General features: G+C 35.0%; 1 protein-coding gene across 7 annotated transcripts in view; it reads right to left on the bottom strand.

Annotated features, from left to right (window-relative positions):
- RANBP17 (RAN binding protein 17) overlaps positions 1-23255 on the bottom strand; it is a 301345-nt gene that overhangs the window by 161908 nt on the left and 116182 nt on the right. The window lies entirely within an intron of this gene.

The following is a 23255-nucleotide window of genomic DNA, read 5'->3' on the forward strand; positions in this document are numbered from 1 at the left end:
CTCATGATTAGACAGGGATTACAGGTTATGGGAAGAATACCATAGCTGTGTTACCCCTTGACCTATCACTGGCAATTTCACCTTGATCACTTGTCACTGTTTCTAGACCTCCTGACCAAACAAACATACACATACATATACTAACCTATTATACATACACTTTTATAGTTCATGTATCTGTACATATTTTTAAAAGATCTTATTTATTTATTCATGAGAGATACAGTGAGAAGCAGAGACATAGGCAGAGGGAGAAGCAGGCTCCCTGAGGGGAGCTCCCTGAGGGGAACCTGAGGGGAACCTGATGCGGGACTCGATCCCAGAACCCTGGGATCATGACCTGAGCCAAAGGCAGACTAGACGCTCAACTACTAAGCCACTCAGGCATCCCTGTACATACTTTAAAGTAACCATCAATTACTAGATAAATATCTACATGTAATACATAAGAAACTGTCAAACTATCTTCCAAAGTGGCTACATCATTTTACATTCCCACTGGCAATAAGTAAGAGTTTCCATTGCTCCAGATCCTTGCCAATATTTACTACTGTTAAATTTTTTGTGTTTAACAACTCTAACAAGTGTGTAGTAGTATCTCATCATGGTTTTAATTTGCATCCTCTAATAAATGATTGAGTATTTTTTATTTTTTTAAAAAAGATTTATTTATTGAGAGAGAGAGAACATACATGTGAGCAGGGGAGGGAGGAAGGGATGGAGGGAGAGAGAAAATCTTAAGCAAGCTCCATGCTCAGCACAGAGCCTCATGCATTGAGCCTGATGTGGGGCTCAATCCCAGGACCTTGAGATCATGACCTGAGCTGAAATCAAGAGTTGGACACTTAACTGACTGAGTCACCCAGCCACCCCCTGTGTATTTTTTCCTATCACTACTAGCCATCCATATGTCTTCTTTGGTGAATTATATACGCAAATTTGTTGCCATTTTTAAAAATTGGTTGCTTGGTTTTTTGTTTGTTTTGCTCTATTAGTTTTCTACTGTTGCTACAGTAAGTTATCACAAATTTAATGATTTAAAATAACAGAAATTTACTATCTTACAGTTCTGTAGGTTTGAAGTATAACACAGATCTCACTGGGCTAAAATCAAGGAGTCAGCTGAGCTACATTCCTTTCTGGAGGTTCTAGGGAAAGATCTGTTTCCTTATCTTTTCTAGATTCTAAGGACTACTTGTGATCCTTGCTTGGCTCATAGTCTTTCCTCCTTCTACCCTCATCCCTTACCATTTTCAAAGCCAGCAACACTGGATTCAGTCCTTCCCATACCACATTGGTGTAACTTCTACATCATTCCATTTTTAAGGACCATTATGACTACACTGGGCTCACCCAAATAATCCAAGGTATTCTATCTTATAGTCAGTTAATCAGTCTTAATTCCATCTAAAACCTTATTAATTCTCTTTTGCTATATAAAATAACATATTCATAGGTTTCACACATTAGGATGGAGATATTGCAGGGAGGGGGGCAATTATTTTGCCTCCTGTACTGTTGAATTTTTAGGATTCTATGTATATTTTGGGTACAAGTCCTTTGTTGAACATGCAGTTTCCAAATATTTTCTCCCATCCTGTGGCAGACTTTCATTCTTATAACAGTGTCTTTCACAGAGCACAAGTTTTAAATTCTGCTAAAGTTCAATTTATCCATTTTTTTCTTGTTTTATGGATTGTTTCTGGTGTCAGTTTCAAATACTCATCACCTAACTCAAGATTACACAGGTTTTCTATTTCTTCTAGAAATTTTATATTTACATTTTTAGGTCTATGACCCATTCTGAATTGACTTTTGTATAAGTTGTGAGGTACATGTCAATGTTCTTTTTGCAGCACCATTTATTGAAAAAAAAAAACTAACCTTTACCTATTAAATTTCTTTTTAATCTCTGTCAAATACCAGTTGGTAATATTTATGTGGGTCAGTTTTTGAGCTCTCTATTCTGTCTCATAAACTGTGCATTTACCCTTGTTTGTGTTGTATGGTATGTTTGTAACTATTTGCATGTTTGTCTCATTTATTAACAAGAATTTCTCAGAATTTGGGATGAAATCGTTTTCCTATTTCACTGGTATCCACAACACAGGGCTTGGCAAAATATGAATGCTCAATAAAGGATGAGTTAAACCAAACTGACTCCTAGAATCAAGTAGTTTGAATTATACCTTTAATGATGTTCTAAGAACTGAAACATATCAGGGTGCCTGGGTAGCTCAACTGATTCAACATCTGACTCTTGATATCTAAGTTCAGGTCTTGATCTCATGGTTGTGAGTTCAAGCCGGGTGTTGGGCTCCATGCTGGTGTGGAGCCTATTTAGAAAAATAAAATCAACAGTAATCCCTATAGCTAGAGAAGAAGATAAAAAGGCTAAATAAGTCTGTTTTCTAAATAACCAGAAGTTGAATTATTATTAAAGTTTAGAAAGCTAGATGTCAGGAAAAGATACTGAATTATAAACAGTCATCTGGGGAAGCTGAAGAAACATCATCACTTAGAACATCAAAATGCTAAATTTGAACATTAATGGAACTACAGTCTAAAGGAAGACCCCAGGGCAGCCTGGGTGGCTCAGCGGCTTAGTGCCACCTTCGGTCCAGGGTGTGGTCCTGGAGACCCGGGATCCAGTCCCACGTCGGGCTCCCTGCATGGAATGGAGCCTGATTCTCCCTCTGCCTATGTCTGTGCCTCTCTCTCTCTCTCTCTCTCTCTCTCTCTGTGTTTCTCTCATGAATAAATAAATAAATAATCTTAAAAAAAAAAAAAAAAAAGGAAGACCCCTGGTTTCATACCAGATCCAGGAGGTTTTTAAGGATGATTCCATCTGAAGTTTCTATAACTATATGAATCACTTCTGCATGATTGTACATACAGTCTAACAGAACTAATTCTGAGATGAGATAGTCTTGAAATTTACAAAAGATCTTAATATATCAAATTGTATAAAATTTGTCCCATTTTTAAGCAAATACTAGAGAATATGTTTCTTTTTTTTTTAAGATTTTATTTATTTGACAGAGAAAGAGCATAAGCAGGGGGAGTGGGAGAGGGAGAAGCAGGCTCCCTGCTTGAGTGGGGACCCGACGCAGGGCTCCATCCCAGGACCCTGGGATCATGACCTGAACCCATGATCATGTCTGAAGGTCAGACACTTAACTGAGCCACCCAGGCACCCCAAGAATATGTTTCTTTTTGATTACAAAGTTTCCATTTTTTCTAAGTACTTCCTTGTGGTCACTAATAGCTAAATTTATAATTCAATGACCTTTTAGCAACAATTTATAAATTGTACTTATAATCCTATCGAATAACCTTTCCCGTGCTTTACAAAAAAAATTACTTAATCCTTTAAAAATAGTTGCAAAATATTTTTATTATTTTCTGTCCCAATATGTATACATAATTTCTTCAATAGAATGAGCACTCAAATTGAACTTTTAAAGTGCTTATTCAAATGCTATGAAGCTTATTTAAATGGTCATGTTTATTATAAGCACACAAATCTCAAGATGATTCATTTTTACCAAACGTCAAATGATATTTCCATTAGTTATTAGACGTAAAAATCTTAGAAATTTAGTTCTTAGAAGAAAATATAGACAATAATAAAATAAATCTAGATGATGTATACCATTACAAAGACACAGATCACATAGACACATACTCAAGTAATACAGTTCATTTCTTTTTTTTTTTAATACAGTTCATTTCAAGTAGAAATGCTACATAGAGCTTTTTAAAAATTTTTCTAACGTATTAGTGTTTTTATTGGGAATTGTATTTTGTGCCCTTTTTCAAGATTACTGACTTTTCCATTCAGAAGAGATATGAAAGAAACCATGTTAATCACTAAATAAACTCACATATAAACAATCATTATTACATGTGGGCATGTTAATCTGGGAACACATTTTAGGAATACAAACCCCTAAAGACAGTAAACTAAATGTTCTATATATTTTTAACTTAGATATAATTGACATATTAGTTTCAGGTGTACAACATAATGATTCAATATTTACATTTACTGCAAAGTGATCACACAATGAGTCTTGCAAACATCTAACACTATACATTTTTTTTCCCTTCTGATAAAAACTTTTAACATCTACTCTCCTACCAGCTTTCAGGTATATCATACAGCATTATTAACTATAACCCCAATGTTTTACATAGCATTCTATGACTTGATTAATTTACAGCTGAGAGTTTGTGCATTTTAACCCCCTTCTACTCATAATATACTTTGTGTTTTGCTCCAAGTTTTTATTTTAATTCCAGTTAGAATAATATACTTAAAATTTTTTTGAGTATAGCTGACTCACAATGTTACAGTAGTTTCAGGTGTATAACACAGTGACTTGACAAGTTTATACATTACACTATGTTTACAAGTTTAGCTTCCATCTGCCACCATACATCCCTATTACAATTTTTCTACATACTGCTTTGTCGATGCACACTTATGTGAAACTGCAGATAAATCCTTACTTCAAGAATGTCTCATGCCCTTAACAATTGGGTAGAATAATTGGTTAATAAATACTTAATTGGGCACAGATAATGTGCCACAGATAATGTTTCCAGTCTGGAAAAATCAAATGTATTTTTTCTAGAGCAGGGAGGCATATAGCTTCACAGTATGAAAGGTTTAATGAGGTTCTGAAGCTCAGAAACATGAAATAAGTAACTTATATGCTGCGCAGAAAGCATGGAGAAGCTATCTGAAGACTTTGAAAAGGGAAAGACAGTGGTCAGATTAGGGGAGAGGACCACAATTCAAAGTACCACCAAACCGGTGGTAAGTTTCCCATTATCTTTTCCTTCAATATTGCTCATTCTGGACTCAAAGGCACCTTAAAACCTAGAATTCTGTACTGAGACTGGAAAGAAAGAACTTCAAGAGAAGCCTTCCTTGGACCAACACATAGACTCATAGAGCTCCATGAAAAGTAGGGAAATCCCCTGTATTTCTTTTATTCATTCTCTCTACCTTTGCACCAGGACAATACCATGGTGGTACAGCAACAGGAAGGCTGTATGGACACCTAAAAGTCCTCTCTGACCAGAGGAGCTGTGGTCTTAAGAGAGCAGGGCAAATTCCCATTGCTTTTTTTCCTTTGTTCTCCTGCCCCTTGGTCCCGGATTCAGACACAGTCACAGGACATATGTGGCAGAGCAGAAGAACTAAAGCCCTTTCAGGCCAGAAAACTATTGAAAAGGAGTCCCAGAGAAGAGTGAAATATCCAGAATACTGCAAAAAGGAGGGAGTTCAAAAAGCTATCCCATTAAGTGATATGTGAACACCTGGGTTCAATGATAATCTGTACATGTGTAAATCTATCACTACATAGCATACCAAAAGCTTTGAGAACTTTACTGGGCTTGATTACTGACCATTGGGTAACACAGACATAGGACAGATTTTAATGGCACTGCATAGCTTCTGAAAATTAAACTGACATAGAACTACAGCCCATAAAAGAAGTGCTGAATCTAACAAGGTCAGGTGTCTATTAAAATAAAAAGATAATAGTCTCCTAAGATTTTAAACAGGACCAAGATTCTTATCACATAATATACAAAATGTCCAGGATCCAACCTGAAATCACCTCTCATACAAAGAAAAAGGAAAATCTCAAATCTCAAGTGAAAAGAAAATCAGGACTAAAACCCTGAAATGACATGGATGTTGGAATTATGACTGTAAAGTAGCTATTACAACCATGTTCCAAAAAGTAGGGAAGAACATCTTAAAATAAATTGAAAGAAATTCTCATTAAAAGAAAAAATAATCAATTGGAAAACTTTACAAGTGGAAATTTCCATGAAATTTAAAATTCACTGATGGATTCAACAGCAGGATGAAGGAAAGATTTAGTGAAAAGTGAAGACAGAACAGAAATGATCCAATTTAAACAGAATAGGAAAAAATACAATTAATAGAGATTCAATGACCTGTGTGAAAATAACAAAAGTTCCTGTGGCTCAATGGAGTTTAGGAAGAGAAGACAAAGAGTGTAATGCAGAAAAGACATATTTTAAGATAAATGTCACAGAAAATGGCAGAGTAAAAGCCCCAGGAATTGGTCCCTTCACTGAAACAATTACTAAGCTGTCAAGAACCATCAGATTCTCAGGCATCTGGGTAGTTCAGCTGGTTAAGTATCTGACTTTTGATTTTTCCTCAGGTCATGATCTCAGGGTTGTGAGATTGAGCCCCACATTGTACTCCACACAGGGCATGGAACTCGTTTAAGATTCTCTGTCACTCTTCCTCAACACCTCCTCACCCCAAAATACTATCAAAATCAACTATTTCAGAACTCTGGAGTCTAGCTGAATACTTAAAGCATTCAGGGAAGTTTCTTACAAAAATGAAGCTGGTAACTTTTAGTATTTTGCATAGCAGTTAACACCACATCACACTCCCAGACCTGTGGCATGCAGACAGAGGTCACATTCCTAGCGCAGCTTGCTGTTTCCCTGGTAGGAAATAAAGACCCTGTCTACCAAAAACTGGGCCAGTATGTTTCACTGAGGACAGCACAAAGGCTAGCTATTGTTTCAGCCTCAATTAAAAGCAAATTCCTGGATGGTCTCTATTGAAAGAATTTAGAAAAACAAAACACCTATTTCCTACCTTTTATTCTACTAGATCCTGGTAGTCAAGTAAATCTGTCAGGTCACTGGCTGGCCATGGAGTTAACAGAACAGAAACTTCAGTGACTGCACATCACAAGGAATAGTCTTTGCAAATATAATTTGAAAAAGTCACTAAACAAATGGATAAATGCAGCCCTCACTAAGTAGCAATAGAAACTTCTGGTGAGGGAAGAGAATCTGATTTCCAGAGTTAGCACAGTACAATATTCAAAGTGTTCAGTGCTTTAAAAAAAAAATTACAAAGCATACAAAGAAACAGGAAATGATGGCCCACTCACAGAAAAAAAAATTGACAGAAATAATCCCTGTGGGAAGTTCATTCACTGGACTTTCTAGACAAAGATTTAAAGTAGCAGTTTTAAATATGCTCAAAGAGCTAGAGGAAAGCATGAATAAAAAACTAAAAGAATTAGAAGAATGCTACAAACAAGTAGGACTATTAATCTAAAAACTAGAAATTATAAGAAAGAGCCAAATAAAAATTCTGGAGCTTTTTACTACCTCTATATCTATTCATCCGTCACAGGGCATTGTGGCTTCTTCCACAGTTTGGCTATTGTGGACATTGCTGCTATGAACATTAAGGTGCAGAGTCCTGTTGTTTTACTACATTTGTATCTTTGGGGTAAATACCCAGTAGTGCAATTGCTGGGTCACAGGGTAGCTCTATTTTTAACTTCTTGAGGAACCTCCACACTGTTTGCCAGAGTGGCTCCAACGGTGCAACGGGGGGTTCTTCTTTCTCCACATCCTTGCCAACATTTGTTGTTTCCTGTATAGTTAATTTCAACCATTGTCACCGGTGTTAAGTGGTATCTCATTGTGGCTTTGATTTATATTTCCCTGATGACAAGTGACGAGGAGCATTTTTTCGTGTGCTTGTTGGCCATGTGTAGGTCTTCTTTGGAGCAATGTCTGTTCATGTCTTCTGCCCATTTTTTGACTGGATTGTTTTTTGGGTATTAAGTTTGGTAAGTTCTTTATAGATCTTGGATGCTAGCCCTTTATCTGATATGTCATTTGCAGTTACCTTCTCCCATTCTGTAGTTTTCCTTTTAGTTTAGTTGCTGTGCAGAAATTTTTTATCTTGATGAAATCCTAATAGTTCATACTGCTTTGGTTTCCCTTGCCTTTATAGACATGTCTTGTAAGACATGTCTTGGCTATAGCTAAGTAAAAAAGGTTGTTGCCTGTATTATCCTCTAGGATTTTGATGGATTCTTGTATCACATTTAGATCTTTCAACTATTTTCAGTTTATATTTGTGTATGGAGTAGAGAATGGTCCGATTTCATTCTTCTGCATGTGGCTGTCCAATTTTCCCAGCACCACTTGTTGAAGAGACTGTATTTTTTCCATTGGATATTCTTTTCTGCTTTGTAGAAGATTAGATGGCCACAGAGTTGAGGGTCCATTTCTGGGTTCTCTATTCTGTTCCATTGATCTATATGTTTGTTTTTGTGCCAGTACCATACTATCTTGATGATCACAGCTTTTTAATACAGCTTGAAGTCAGGCATTGTGATGTCTCTAGCTTTGGTTTTCTTTTTCTACATTTCTGTGGCTATTCAGGGTCTTTTGTGGTCACATACAAATCTTAGGATTATTTGTCCCAACTCTTTGAAGAAAGTCCATGGTATTTTGATAGGGATTGTGCTGAATGTGTAAATTGCTCTGGGTAGCATAGACATTTTCACGATATTTATTCTTCCAATCCATGAGCATGGAAAGTTTTTCCATCTCTTTGTGTCTTCCTCAATTTCTTTCATAAGTGTTCTGTAGTTTTTTGAGTACGTATTCTTTACCTTTTTGGTTAGGTTAATTCCCAGGTATCTTATAGCTTGGGGTCCAATTGTAAGTGGGATTGATTACTTAATTTCTCTTTCTTTGGTCTCATTGTTAGTGTATAGAAATGCAACTGATTTCTCTGTATTGATTTTGTATCCTGCCACATTACTGAATTGCTGTATGAGTTCTAGCAATTTCAGGGTGATGTCTTTTGGGTTCTCTATATGCAGTATCATGTCATCTGTGAAGAGGGAGAGAGAGTTTGACTTCTTCTTTGCCAATGTGACTGCCTTTTATTTATTTTTCTTGTCTGATTGTTAAGGCTAGGACTTCTAGTACTATGTTGAACAATAGTGGTGACAGTGGGCATCCCTGACATGTTTCTGACCTTAAGAGGAAAACTGGAGAGCTGATTTTTGATAAGGGTGCTAAAATCATTCAAAGGAGAAAGAACAGTATTTGCAACAAATGGTGGTGGATAAATGCCAATCATATGCAAAAGAATGAAGATGGACCCCTTATCTCACACCATAAATAAAAATTAAGACAAAACAGATCAACAAAGCTAAATATAAAAGCTAAAACTATAAAATTATAGGAAAATAGGAGTAAATATTTGTGACCTCAGAGTTGGCAATGTATTATTAGATTTCACACAAAAGCATGAGCAATAAAGAACAAATAAATAAACCACACAACAAAATTAACTTTCTGCTGCAAGGACATCATCAAGCACATGAAAAGACAATCCACAGAAAAGGAGAAAATATTTGCAAATTGTATATCTTTTTTTTAAAAGATTTTATTTATTTGATGGGGAGGGGAGAGGGAGAGAGGGAGAGAGACAGAGAGAGAGAGCCAGCATGCACACACCAGCAGGAAGAGCAGCAGGCAGAGGGAAAGGGAGAAGCAGGCTCCCTGCTAAGCAGAGAGCCAGATGTGAGACTTCTTCCCAGGACTCCAGGATCATGACCTGAGCTGAAGGCAGACACTTAACCAACTGAGTCACCCAGGTGCCCTGCAAATCATATATCTGATAAGGATTTAGTATCAAGACTATATGAAGAATTCTTACAACTCAACAAGAAATGGACAAACAGCCCAACTTAAAAACAATGGGCATAAGACTTGAATAGATACTTCTCCAAAGCATATGAAAATATGTTCCACATCATTTGCCATTAAGGAAATGCAAATCAAAACCACAATGAGTTATCACTTCACACACATCATATATAGTTACATATTTATATATAATTGTACACACACACACACACATATACACACACACAAACAACCAGAAAATAAAAAATGTTCATGAGAATGTAGAGACACAGAAACCCTTGTACATTGTTGGTAGGACTATACAACAGTGCAGCCATTGTAGAAAACAGTTTAATGGTAACTCAAAAAATTAAACTTAGAATTACCATATGACTTAGCAACTCTACTCCTATACATGTATCAAACAGAAAAAAAACACAGAAACTTGTACAACAACATTTATAGCAGCATTATTCATAACAGCCAATAACTGGAAAAAACCCAAATGCTCACAACTGATGAAGACATAAACTATAGTATATTCATAAAATGAAATATTATTCAGCCATTAAAAGGAATGAAGTATGATACACCCTACAACTTGGATAAACCTTGAAAGTATTACACTAAGTGAAATAAGTCAGAGAACAACAAATATCATAAGATTTCATTTGTATGTGGAATTTAAGAAACAAAACAGACGAACGCTGTGTGGGATGAAAGAGGTACACCATTAAACAGACTCTTTTTTTAAATTCTTTTTTCTTTTTTATTTTTTTTAAGATTTTATTTATTTGTTCACGAGAGACACAGAGAGAGATAGAGGCAGAGACACAGGCAGAGGAAGAAGCAGGCTCCATGCAGGGAGCCCGACGTGGGACTCGATCCCTGGTCTCCAGGATCACACCCTGGGCTGAAGGCGGCGCTAAACCGCTGAGCCACCCAGGCTGCCCAATTAGCTGGAATTTAAATAAAAACTTGAAAGTACAAAAACAAAACAAAACATTATGCTTGGTTGAAGACACCAGCCACAAAGAGTCACATATTGCATGATTCTTTTCATATAAAATAACCAGAACAGGTAAGTCCAGAGAGAAAGCATATGAGTGTTATCCCCCAGGAGATGGGAGGGGCAAAATGAAGATGACTGATTAATGGACATGGAATATTTTTCTGAGGTGATCAAAAATATTTGGAACTACAAAGAGGTGGTATATGAACAACACTGTAAATGTACTAGATGCCACTGAATGGTATACTTTAAAATATTCAATTGTGTGTCATGTGATGTTTACCTCATTGAAAAAAGAAAAAATTACTGACATCTTCTTAAATTTGGCAAAAAACATGGAACTACAGATTCATGAAGAATAAACATGAAGAAATTCATGCCCATACAATTTTAAGAAACTGATGAAAAGCTAAGGCAAAAATAAAATTTTAAATCCTAAAAGCAGCTGCAGAAAAAGAGCCCATAACATAGTGGGAATAAGAATTCAAATGACTGTGGAAACCATGCAGTCATATGTAAGTGAAACAACATTTTAAAAGTGCTGGAAGAACACTCAGAACTTTCAACCCAGAATTTATTCAGAGAAAAAAATTCCTTCATGAATAAAGGTAAAATAAAGACATTCCTAGATGATGGAAAACTATGAGAATTCATTGTCAGTGGATCAACTCTTTAAGAAATGCTAAAGGAAGTGTTTGGACAGAGGGAAATCATATGAGGGAAAAACTTGGAATATCAGGAATGAAATAAGAGAAACAGAAAGAGTAGATATCTAGTAAGTATAACAGAATGGCAATTTCCTCTTAATTCCTACAAAATATGTCCAGCTCAAAGCAAAAGTTCTAACATTGTCTGAGGGGTTTTCTTTTTATTTTTTTAAAATTTTATTTATTTATTCATGAGAGACACACAGAGAGAGGCAGAGACACAGGCAGAGGGAGAAGCAGGCTCCATGCAGGGAGCCTGACGTGGGACTTGATCCCAGGATTCCAGGATCACACCCTGGGCCAAAGGCGGCACTAAACACTGAGCCACCCAGGCTGCCCTCTGAGGGGTTTTCTTTTCTTTTCTCTTTCTTTTTCTCCTGAGGGGTTTTCAATGTAAGTTGATGTAATACATTATTCAACTACAACATAAAGAGTGAAGGATAAAGGGACCTATGTTCCACTTTAAGTGAAAAATATTAATGCTAAATAGACTGTTCTAAATTAAGTATGTAGATTATAATTCCTACAGCAATCATGAAAAAAAAACCATTTGAAGACATACGGTAAAAAAAAAACTCAACAGATAAATAAAATGGAATGTTATAAATATTTAAATAATCTAAAAGGAGGCAGGTAAAGAAACAAATGAAAAGAGAGAACAAACAGAAAGCAAGAAGAGGGCGGATATACATCCAAATATCTATATTAATTAAATCTAAATGGTTTAAATATACCTATTAAAGACAGAGATTGTGAGAATGGATAAAAATATAAGACCAAAAAAAAAAATATAAGACCAAATGTTGTCTAGTAGAAACCCACAGTAAATGTAAAGATACATATATTTGAAAGATAGGTTAAAGCAAAAGGATAAAAGAAAAGATATATCAAAGGCATACACAAAACTATACAACTTTTGAAAAACTATCTTTGTGTCCTGGAATTAGGCAAAAAGTTCTTATATACCGCTCATTAAGTATGAATGACACCAAAAGCATGATCCATTAAAAAAAATTGGCATTAGATTTCATCACAATTAAAAACTTTCGCTCTTTAATGGAAAAGACAAGCTATATAATGAAAGAAAATATCTGTCAATCACGTATCTAACAAAAGACTTTTATCCAAATCTATAAAATATATCGATCAAATTGGAGACAACTGACACCTTAAAATTGAGTTCAATTGCACTAATGTTTAATTAAATACAACTTAAAATAAAAGTAAGAGCTTTTCAATTACTAGACTTGCAAAGAATACAAAGAAGGATAATGATGGCAAAATAAGGATGTGTACAAATTGGTTCAACATTCTAGAAGGCAAATTGCAATCCTTACAAGTTTTTTGTGTTTATTTTTTCACCCTAAAATTCTTAGGAGTTATTGGATGATATATGTACAGAAAAGATATGCCCAAGAATAATTACTGCAGCATTAAATGCAATATTAAAAAAAATCTATGTATCTGTGTTGAATACAGGTCAAATAAAGTATGGTGCAGCCATAAAACTAGAATGCAGACATTAAAAATGTAGAAATCTATGTGTGAGTAAGAGCAAAAATCAAGTTCTAGTTATTATGGGGATATGCTGAAGGAAAAACTAAGTTTCCCTCTGGGAAGATCAACTCTATTAACTAGGCAAACCAATACTGATATTTCTATATTCAATTTTGGGTGGGGTAGACAAGAAACAAATTACTGATATTACAAAAACATGGCATTAGATTAAGTGAAAGAAGCCAATTTCAAAAGGTCAAATACTGTATGATTCCATTTATATAACATTCTGGAAAAAAGCAAAACTATAGTGATTGGGAATAGATCAGTGGTTGCTAGAAGGGAGGGATTGGGGAAGGGTGTGGCAGCAGGAGGGAAGTTTTGTTCTGTTTTGTTTCTTTTGGTAATAGAACTATTCTGGATCCTGACTGTGGTAGTGGTTACATGCATTGATACTTGGGTTAAAACTCATAGTACTGAATAACCCGCAAAAATTAAGCAGTGAATTTTATTGTATATTAATTTTTAAAAGAAGAATGTTTTAGATTGCATACTCTCATGAAGGTTATTTTGCTTTTTTCCCAGAAAGACTAAATTAGAATGCTCTATTTTTTACAACAAAAGTCTTCGTTCTCATTCATTTCTGATTCAAAAACAATTAGAATTAATCTAGTAAGTGAAAATGATTAAGAAACATTGTTTCTGACATCCACAATGAGTTATGGATATAAATCTTTCTGTTTAAGAATGTAGGCAGAGTACTTCTATCTATACTAAGGGGATAAAGAAAAACGTTTCTAAAAAAAAAAAAAATGTTTCTAGCTCATAAAAAAAAGAACTAATCAAATCTCTTAACTACACCTTGTCTTCAAATGCCAACTAAACACCATCTTAAGATAAACTAATGAGTCACTAATTTTATCTTCTCCTGAATGAAATCTGTTCATTTTTCTCATGCATATAATTATGGCAGTCAGCACACTGGATATTGAGCAGTTTTTATTCTCTATTTACACAAAAATTGCCATTCTTTTCCTCTGAATTTATGTTAGACCTTTATCTTCATGCAAACTAGACATAAGGTTTTCTCTTGCACGAGAGAACATTATAAGCATTACAAAACTGTTCAAATTGTTTGTTAAGTTATACATTATAATTAGTTTGGCAGAGCTAATACAAATCACATTTACAGACTAACAATAATAAAATTGAAGTACCAGTTAAATATCCAAAATAATTAAAGGAATCATTTTTAGCCTGGCATAATTAGCTAATTCACTTTACAAGCATTTATTAAAATGAATTCACATGTTATTATTCCATAGGTAGTTACACAATAGTGTTTATACAGGAAAAAATAATGAACCAAACTCTTTGTATCCAGCCCTCTACAATTAAAACGAAGACTCCCCAAGTAATATCAATCTAGGATAGACTAATTAAGTTTGGTTTGATAACCATTCATTTCTTCTATTGCCTCTGAGCAAATTGTTTATTAGAGAAAGTTATTTTACACAAATCAAATCAAACTGGGTAAACCATTATATTTGAGGGAAACTTTAGCCATCAGTCAATTAATCCATCATTTTCTCCAGACACTATTGTTTAACGAGCAGATCATATTATCAACAATTTAGAAATCATATGATTCAATTATAACAGTAAATTTATTGACAGTTTCTCTAATACTTTTATTATGAGTAAATTTGGATTTCTCTTTACCTTTGTGAGCAAAGCAAAACCAATTCAGGTATTACAGTCAAATATCAAATAAATATAAAACTCTCTACAAATTTTATAATGATTTGGTTTATTATTACAAAAGGAAAAATAAGCCTTAATGAATTAACTTTGCTAGTAAGATAAAATTTTAACATAAAAATAATTACTAAACTATTTCTTTAATGTGCTACAATACATCTATGAGACCTTAAAGTTATATTAAAAATTCATTTACAAAATGGACCTAAGAAAATATGAATTTGTACTTACAAAAATTAGGAAAAGTTTGTCACTTTAATCTTAATTTTCAAGTCTACTGAATTTATATGAACTGCCAGAGCCATAGTGTGGCTCATTAAATTTCTAAAAATAAGATATCACAGGAGGCATTAAAATAAAAATGTCATATTATTAATATTTATTTATAGACAGCATGAGAAGAAAAATAACACCTTTCTACACCTGCTTGAAAGACCACATTTAAGATCATAATAGAGCAACAGGAGTGATTTCTAGTTCTTAGTAGGAAATGTGTATAACTTTGCTACTTTACCTAAATTAGAAGAAATTTCAGAGACTTTTTTAATCTAAAGATTTTAAAATAGATCCTTTCTATATACACTTGTCTCTTTATAATTTTGGTTGTTAAAGTCCAAAACAATTTAATAATATGTTGTTAAGAGGTGTTTTCTAATTGTTTTAGGTTGACTAATTTTATCTTGCCAATATGAGTTCAAATCCTTCAGAGTTACAGATTATGGCTGAGACTTGTTTTCTATCTCATAAAAGGAGAGTTCTAGACTCACCGTTGAATGACAGAATAGCAAATGCTTGGAAGGAGCTTCTGATTTGATCTAACCCAATTCTCTCACTAATTATATACATAAAAAGAGTCTAGGCCCAGACCACATAGCTAATTATTATATATCAGTGCTGATTAAACAAACATGTTGACTAAAAATAACTTGCATATTCAATAAACATATTCCTGTTGAACAACTACAGTTGCTGCTCATAGCCTCTGTGATCTAACAGTGATAACAAGGGCAGAGTCGTCCAACAGCCAAAGGAACAGCATATGGCCTATGAATTACAAATTCCTAAATATGTCCACAGTTCTCAAAATGCACTCCTCAGAGGCTTAGGATGCCACAGAAACACTTCAGAGCCCCATAACGAGAGAATAAGAACTGAGCCATTGGAACATCTTGCACCCTGAAACTCCTGCATTTATTCCAGTCAGAGTTATTTGCTTTTGCACAATATTTCATTTAAAAAACAACTGACTGTAAGCCAGTCTGAAACCACTATCCTACCCTATGTATATTCCTGGAATCTTCAGAATAAAATATTTTAAGCAAGAAAAGAGTGATCTTAAGGTTTTTATTTAAAGGATACTACTTCATTTTAACATATTTGCCTTAAAAAGATTTACTTGTTACAAAGTAATTATAGGAACATCTGCATGAAAATACTGTAGTCAGTTGTTTGATAGAGGTCGATATTTGCAAGGTACAAATTGTTTAAGTACAGGAAAGCAGTCACTAGTCAATAAATGACATCAGCTATATCTCTTTTTCTGAAGTCCTATATTCATCTACTTTTGTGCCCATTAAGTACTTTCTTATTATTAATTTATTTTAAGCAAATTACTATATCCTCTTTTAAAATACTGCAGAAAAGACTTTTATGTTACTTTTTCTCCAAATATCTGTAATATACACTCCCTTCATATAAAGCACATATTTAACAGCAGGCTTCTTTCTGTGATTTTAGTTTCCCTGACAAAAAGATAATGCCACCTTCTAGAGTGGGTTATGACAAACATTAAATGATTCTTGAAAACATTTAGCTCTCTGTAATTTTACTTGTTTTTTATTTATAGTTATAATTAAGAAAAGCAATGTAAAAAGGATATTAGTTTGAACCTTTTAATCCAAAGATGATTCATATGTGAATGCTACGGTAGTAAAATCATTCATGATGTTCCTGATCATCCTCAAGATATTAGCAACAGGAGAATTCCTCTTTGATCTAAACAACTTATCAGCATTAATTAATCATCTCTTTCACTACAAATATTTCATTAACACTGAAAACAATAATAATATTTAAGTATAGCATGTGCCTAGGGTGATGTATTTCAAAAAATTATTTCAACTGGTACATACAGGACTTCCTTTAACAAATAAAAATATACTTTCATATTGTATCACAAATTAGATTGTGAAGACGGTAGTGGTAGTTAGCCTCCTTTGTTTTGGGAGATATGTTGCTCTGTGCCCACCAATGGTTCAGAAAAACTGAGGAACCATAATATAAAAAAGAAGTAAATGGGTGATATCAATTACTGAAATGGCTCACTGCTTACTATGACGTAATATAATCCTGAATGTTTACAGCTTTTAGGGGACAACTCAAATGCCTTTAGATATTCAATATTTACCACTATTTCATACCATTGTAGGAAAAACTGAGGCATGACAGTACATAGTCAATGGCTCAACACCAGCCAGTGGGAGAATCAAGATTTAAGTCTAGTTAGCCAGGTGCCCCAAGATTAAGGATTTTATTACAAGATCATATTGCCATTGAACACATATTGTGCATTTAACTATCCATGAAAATTACTGAATATTTACAATAGGGCTGAAAGTTGTTATGAGATATATTATCTACATTATTATACTTTAGGCTTTCCATGGTCTTTTCTTATTATTATTAAGCATAGATCTATTTTCAAAAATACACTAATGCTCAGAGATGTGACAAAGCTATTTATTTTCTATGTTTTATCTAAAATTACTTTAGACTTACAGAATAACTGTAAAAATAGTTACAAACAATTTTTATGTATCCTTCACTCACATTCCCTATATGGTCACAAAGCTCTTAAAAGAAGTGGCTAGGCCCTAAAAAAAGCTTTCTGACTCCAAGTGACATGTGTCTTTCAATTACACAATCAGTCCAACTACAGATGAGCCATGCAAGGTACAAGAAATTATCAGGTGGCATGACAGTCCACTACAAATATTTAGGTATTTTTCATAGAGTATGCTAGAGTTTAATAATCCCATATTAGAATCTAAAAGTACATATAGGATACTGATTTTCAATACTAAAGAGACTTTCACAAGGACCTCAGTAAGAAGCAAAAGTACTACAGCATCATTTCCTCATCTGTAATTTCCTACAGTTTTGGATCTTTATATGGATTAAGGTGACAAAAGAAGTATAGTGCCTGGAACAACAGCAGCCACTAAGGAGTTGGTAGCTGCTATCATATAATGGATATTCGGTTCAAATATGTTTCATGATATATTATGTTTCAGGCCCTTTGATACACAGAAGAATGCCAGAGTTATAATCACTGAATCCCTATCAATGGGATCACATTATATAGATAGAAAGAACTAAATGTTCTTAGGCTTGTTAAGATGCCAGCTATTAACAATAACCTGTATATGTCATTCAGGTTGAAGAGAAAAAGCTATCAATTCTTTGACACTAAAAGTAGGCACTCAAGTGGAAGAGCAATAGCTAAGAGTACTATTATAAGAATAAAAGTTTTATTCCTCCAACATTTTATTATGAGAATTTTCAACACAGAGAAAAGCTAAAAGAACAGTACAATGAATAGCCATCATCTAGATTTTATAATTAAATTTGCTCTATGTCACACTATTACATATCTTGCCATCTGTCTATCCATCCATTAAACCATCAGTTAGGTGTTTTTAAGCCCTTGAATTCATCACAGTTTTTAGTAACTGCATGAATATGGTCGCTGTTAGATGGGCTCCTGAACCTCAAAACTCTAATCACCTCCATGATTGTGAGTTTCATAGGGAGATAATGCAAAATACATAGCCAGAAATCATCACTGTTTTAACTAGAGCTTTGGCCATAAATCTCTATTAGGATCATAATAAAGTAGACTAGACTACACGTGAGCTGTAAAGTCTTCTACTTAGGCCTATGGCTCCTTTCAGCCAGACCTTACTCCATGGGATCCTACTGCTCAATAGTGACATAAAGCTGAGGAAATAAAAATCCAGGAAAACCCACATTCTAGGATTGGGAGAGGGAGAGCTAAGAAGACTTAAGGAGGACTGTCTATATTTCCTCTTAATTCTAGACTAGACCACCAGGTTCTAGAGTACCAAGTGACAGTCTCCATGCAGATCAGGTGGGCTGATGCTGGTATGGGTAAGTACAATGGTTTTATGGGCAGCCCTGGTGGCGCAGCGGTTTAGCGCCTGCCTTTGGCCCAGGGCGCGATCCTGGAGACCCTGGATCGAGTCCCGCGTCAGGCTCTCTGCATGGAGCCTGCTTCTCCCTCTACCTGTGTCTCTGCCTCTCTCTCTCTCTGTGTCTCTATGAATAAATAAAATCTAAAAAAGAAAACCAAAAAAAAAATTTTAAAAAAAAATAAAATAAAATATTTCCATACATTCTATGATACCCCTCTTTCCAAAATGAAGAGCTTAATTCCACTTCCTTGAGTATGGGCTGAACTTATTGACTCACTTCTAACCCAAAGAATATAGCTGAAGGGACAGTGCGTCACTTCCAAGAGTAGGTCATAAAAAAGTATAGTGGCTCAGTCCCGGCTCTCTCTCTTGGATCACTTACTTTGGGAAAGTTAGCTGCCATGCCTGAAAGACAGTCAAGCAGCCCTCTTGGAGAGCTTCATGAATGACCAAGTCATTCTACAAGCTGATCCTTCAACCCCAGTCAAGTTAGCAGTGACTACAGCACCAGCTGAACATCTTGACAGAACTTCATGACAGACCCTAAGCCAGAGCCACTCAGCTAAGCTGCATGCAAATTCCTGTCCATCAGGAACTATGTGAAATAAAATGTTTGTTCCTAACTTTGAGGGTAACCTGTTCCCTAGTATTACATAATGAATGTAGGAGGCAACTAGAAAGAACACTGCCTTTTTTCTTTTAAGACTTTTATTTCTTAGAGAGAGAGAGAGAGAGAAAACACACACAAGTAGGTGGAGTGGCAGGAAGAGGGAGAGAGAGGAGAGGGAGAAGCAGGCTCCCCACTGAGCAGCAAGACCAATGTGGGGCTTGATCCCAGAACCCTGGGATCAGTATCTGAGCTGAAGGCAGACACTTAACTGCTTAACCTACTGAGCCACCCAGGTGCTCCAGAAGAACTCCTTCTACAATAGCTTCCTCTTCTCTGTGTCAAAACTTAACTTCTACACATTTTTAGCTGCTTCCCTCTCTTGGAACCTCAGACTTCTCTTCAGGTCTTCTTTTCACCTCAGTTTTCCCATGTCTGGTTCCTTTGTTCCCCACCTTCTGCCTTAGAGGAAGGCAATTAGTTCTCAAAACTTTCTTCAACTCAAGGACCCTTTTTTACAGAATGCAAGATTCCCCCAAACTCTAGATTTTATCTATTTCCATTTGTCAGTAACTCAAATCAATAAAGTAGCAAGACTTTACAAACTTTCGTGGACCTATAGACTGCTTTGGAAGGGCCAGTAAATGAAAAAATGTTTGTCTTCACGGAGTGCTAGAAATAAATTGCAAACCTATCTAGATTACCAGTAAAAATACAAGGATTTCCCAATTTTAAAGTTCCAAAAATATCTAGAAAAGTCTATGGCTTACACTCTGAGACTTTCTGCTTATCAAAAATAAAAATCTAGAGGCTCATGAAAAGATATACATGATAGGGTGAATATATGAAAAGTTTTTATATTTAAATAGTTAAAAACTAGGTCACTAACAGTAAATTAAGAAAGTTACTAGATCATCTGAGTTTGAATGATCTCTCCACTAGCAAAAAAGTCACCAAATAAAAAAATCCTTAATGGTGTTGAATTCATCATAAACATTAAAAATTAGTAAGAGATTCTTTTTCTTTTTTTTTTAAGATTTTATTTATTTATTCATGAGAGACACACACAGAGAGAGGGAGGCAGAGACACAGGCAGAGGGAGAAGCAGGCTCCATGCAGGGAGCCTGACGTGGGACTCGATCCTGGGTCTCCAGGATCACACCCTGGGCCGAAGACGGCGCTAAACCACTGAGCCACCTGGGCTGCCCGAAATTATTTTTCATTTCCTCCCCCCCCACCACCTTAATTACTTTCCTGAGCTACAGTATCCTTGCTGTTTTGCAAATACACCAAACAAGCTCTTGTGTCAGACTCCTTGTATTCACTGTTCCTGGCATTACCACAGATATCATTATGACTTGTTTCAGACCTTATTCAGATTTTTTGCTAAAATGTCATCAGAAAGACCTTCTATAAATATCTTATATAAAACAATCCCACTCCCTGGCCTCTATATTCTATTTTATCTTCTTCTTGGCACTTATTGCTTATTTTTTAATTATTTTTTTATACTATCTCACCAACTAGACTATTAAAAACAACAAAAATATTTTACTTTATTCTTGCTCTTCCCTGTCTCCCAGAAGATTTTGAGACAGGTTACAAATTTAACACAACTTCAAATTCTACTTGAAGTTATATTAAATGTAACATGAGTCATAGATGATTTTAAACCTCCAAAATACATCTTTCTAAGGTCTCTAAACTTTGCCCATCTCTATTTGGCATTTTGCTTTTACATTGTTCTGTCTGCTTGTTTTTTAACATGGAAAGTACTCCCAAGAAGTGATGAAATGAATTATGAGAAAGTCACAAAAATATTCATGTGGTTCAGAATGGCTGCGTACTTTGGAAAGCAAGGAATGCAGTTTGTTAGGTCGTTTTACAGTTTCTTACATTTTCAGAAGATACTAGTTGGGAGTTGGTTGAGGACTAGTTTAGGTCTACGTCCTCTTGGCCAATTCCAAACTCTCCTTTTATGCAGCACCTATCACTGTAGTCAAGACATACTATGACAAGTCCTCAGGTTTTATACCACTGCAGCCATCATATGCATTATAAAGAAAAAAAATACAAGTCACAAAGAAGGTGGTAATTATATCATGATAAGCCTAAGAGTAATGCCTTTTTGACTTGGGTTTTTTTTTTTTTTTTTTTTAGAGATTTTATTTATTTATTCATGAGAGACACAGAGAGAGACAGAGACAGAGACAGAGACACAGGCAGAGGGAGAAGCAGGCTCCATGCAGGGAGCCTGAAAGACTCGATTCCAGGCCTCCAGGATCATGCCCTGGGCTGAAGGCGGCGCCAACCGCTGAGCCACCTGGGCTGCCCAGCCTTTTTGACTTGTAAGGATATTATAAACTGACAATGGGTTATTTAACCTCTTTTGGAGAATATGCTGCCATTTCTAACTTTGCAGTTGGTATTACTGCTTTGGCTAAGAATTTATATGTGAAGGGCTATTATAAAGCCCTTGATTATAACGTGAATATATCTCATGGCAGCTTCTGTTCTTTATTTTATGTTGTTATTTGCTATTTATATTGTCATGGTGCTAAGCCACAATGAGGCTGAGATCAGAAAGCACACTGAACTAAGGAGAGCTTCAAATCCAAGCAATGATCTTAGCTCAAAAGTCAGTGCACTGGGCTTTTTACTGTTCTAAATAATGCTCTCAATGTTATAACTCATAAACAAGACTCAACAGGGATAGAATGAACATATGCACAATTTAACTAACAAGTTTTAGTGTCATGGGATTTTTTTTTTTAATATGGAGGCAATATATTTCTTCCATTTCCCTCTTTGAGACATCAAAAGTCTTTTACAATCAGGCCCCAGGCAACTGTTCCATATTTTACCTCTCTTCATTGCTTAGAATATTGTTGCATTCATACATTTATTATTTCATCTGAAGAGCCAGAAGACTACTGACCTATTCTCATACTGTTAATAAAATATATAGAGTACTGAAAAATAGCCTAAAGTTTAAAGGGTATTACCTACCCACAAAAATGTTAGGCTTAGAAATAGTATAATGTCTATTCCCTCAAGTGGCAAAATGCAGATTCCAAATCCAGCCCTGAGCATTCAAAGTGCATGAGACTACAGACTTTGAAAAGATGTATTTGGGGGTGGGGGAAGAAATCTTTACAAAATATCAAGAGGCTATGATTCATGTAATACATAAACAATAACCTGAATATAACAAATGCATTTGACCTTCAAGGTAATAAAAACAAATGTAAAAAGAGTCTCCAGTTTTCTATTACTGCTAAGTTTATTTTCCTCGTAAGTTTCACCCCATTATGGTACAATAATCCCTCATTACTGTAGCACAATAATGCATAGTCTATACTCCACCTATAGTTGTCTTGTGTCTATTTAGTTTTATAGCAAGCAAGCAATTTGAGAATATGGTAATAAAGCCTCAATCACAGTAATGATGTATGATGGGTTGTAATTTCTCTGTGCTAATGGGTTACAAACAGTATTACAGTGATGACGGGAATCTCATTGATTCATTATATGACTGCAATAATATCAAAACGACTTAATATAGATCACTATTAAGTCATGTACATGCTACTAACAACCTCTATATTTCACTATATAGATATATAGGGAAATAAAATTAATACTAGTCTTTCTATATAAAAGTTCACACAGCACAAAACATTTTGTGTTGAGTACCCTAAATCAATGTTTAAAGTTGGAATTACTGCATTGAACTGGTTCTTTGAAAAGAAAACCATTGATTTTAATCTGCTTGAAGCAATCAATTACTCCCTGTCCTCTTTATTCCAAACTGTAATGAAAACTAAACTGCGTTGTCTTGAAAACTAAATGTGAAGATGATCATAAACAGAATTTAAACTCCATGGATTATTCATATCTACCCATTTAGATTTGCCATTTCCATTATGAGTACA

This window comes from Canis lupus, chromosome 4, assembly GCF_003254725.2.
Source record: "Canis lupus dingo isolate Sandy chromosome 4, ASM325472v2, whole genome shotgun sequence".
In the NCBI taxonomy this organism is placed as follows: domain Eukaryota; kingdom Metazoa; phylum Chordata; class Mammalia; order Carnivora; family Canidae; genus Canis; species Canis lupus.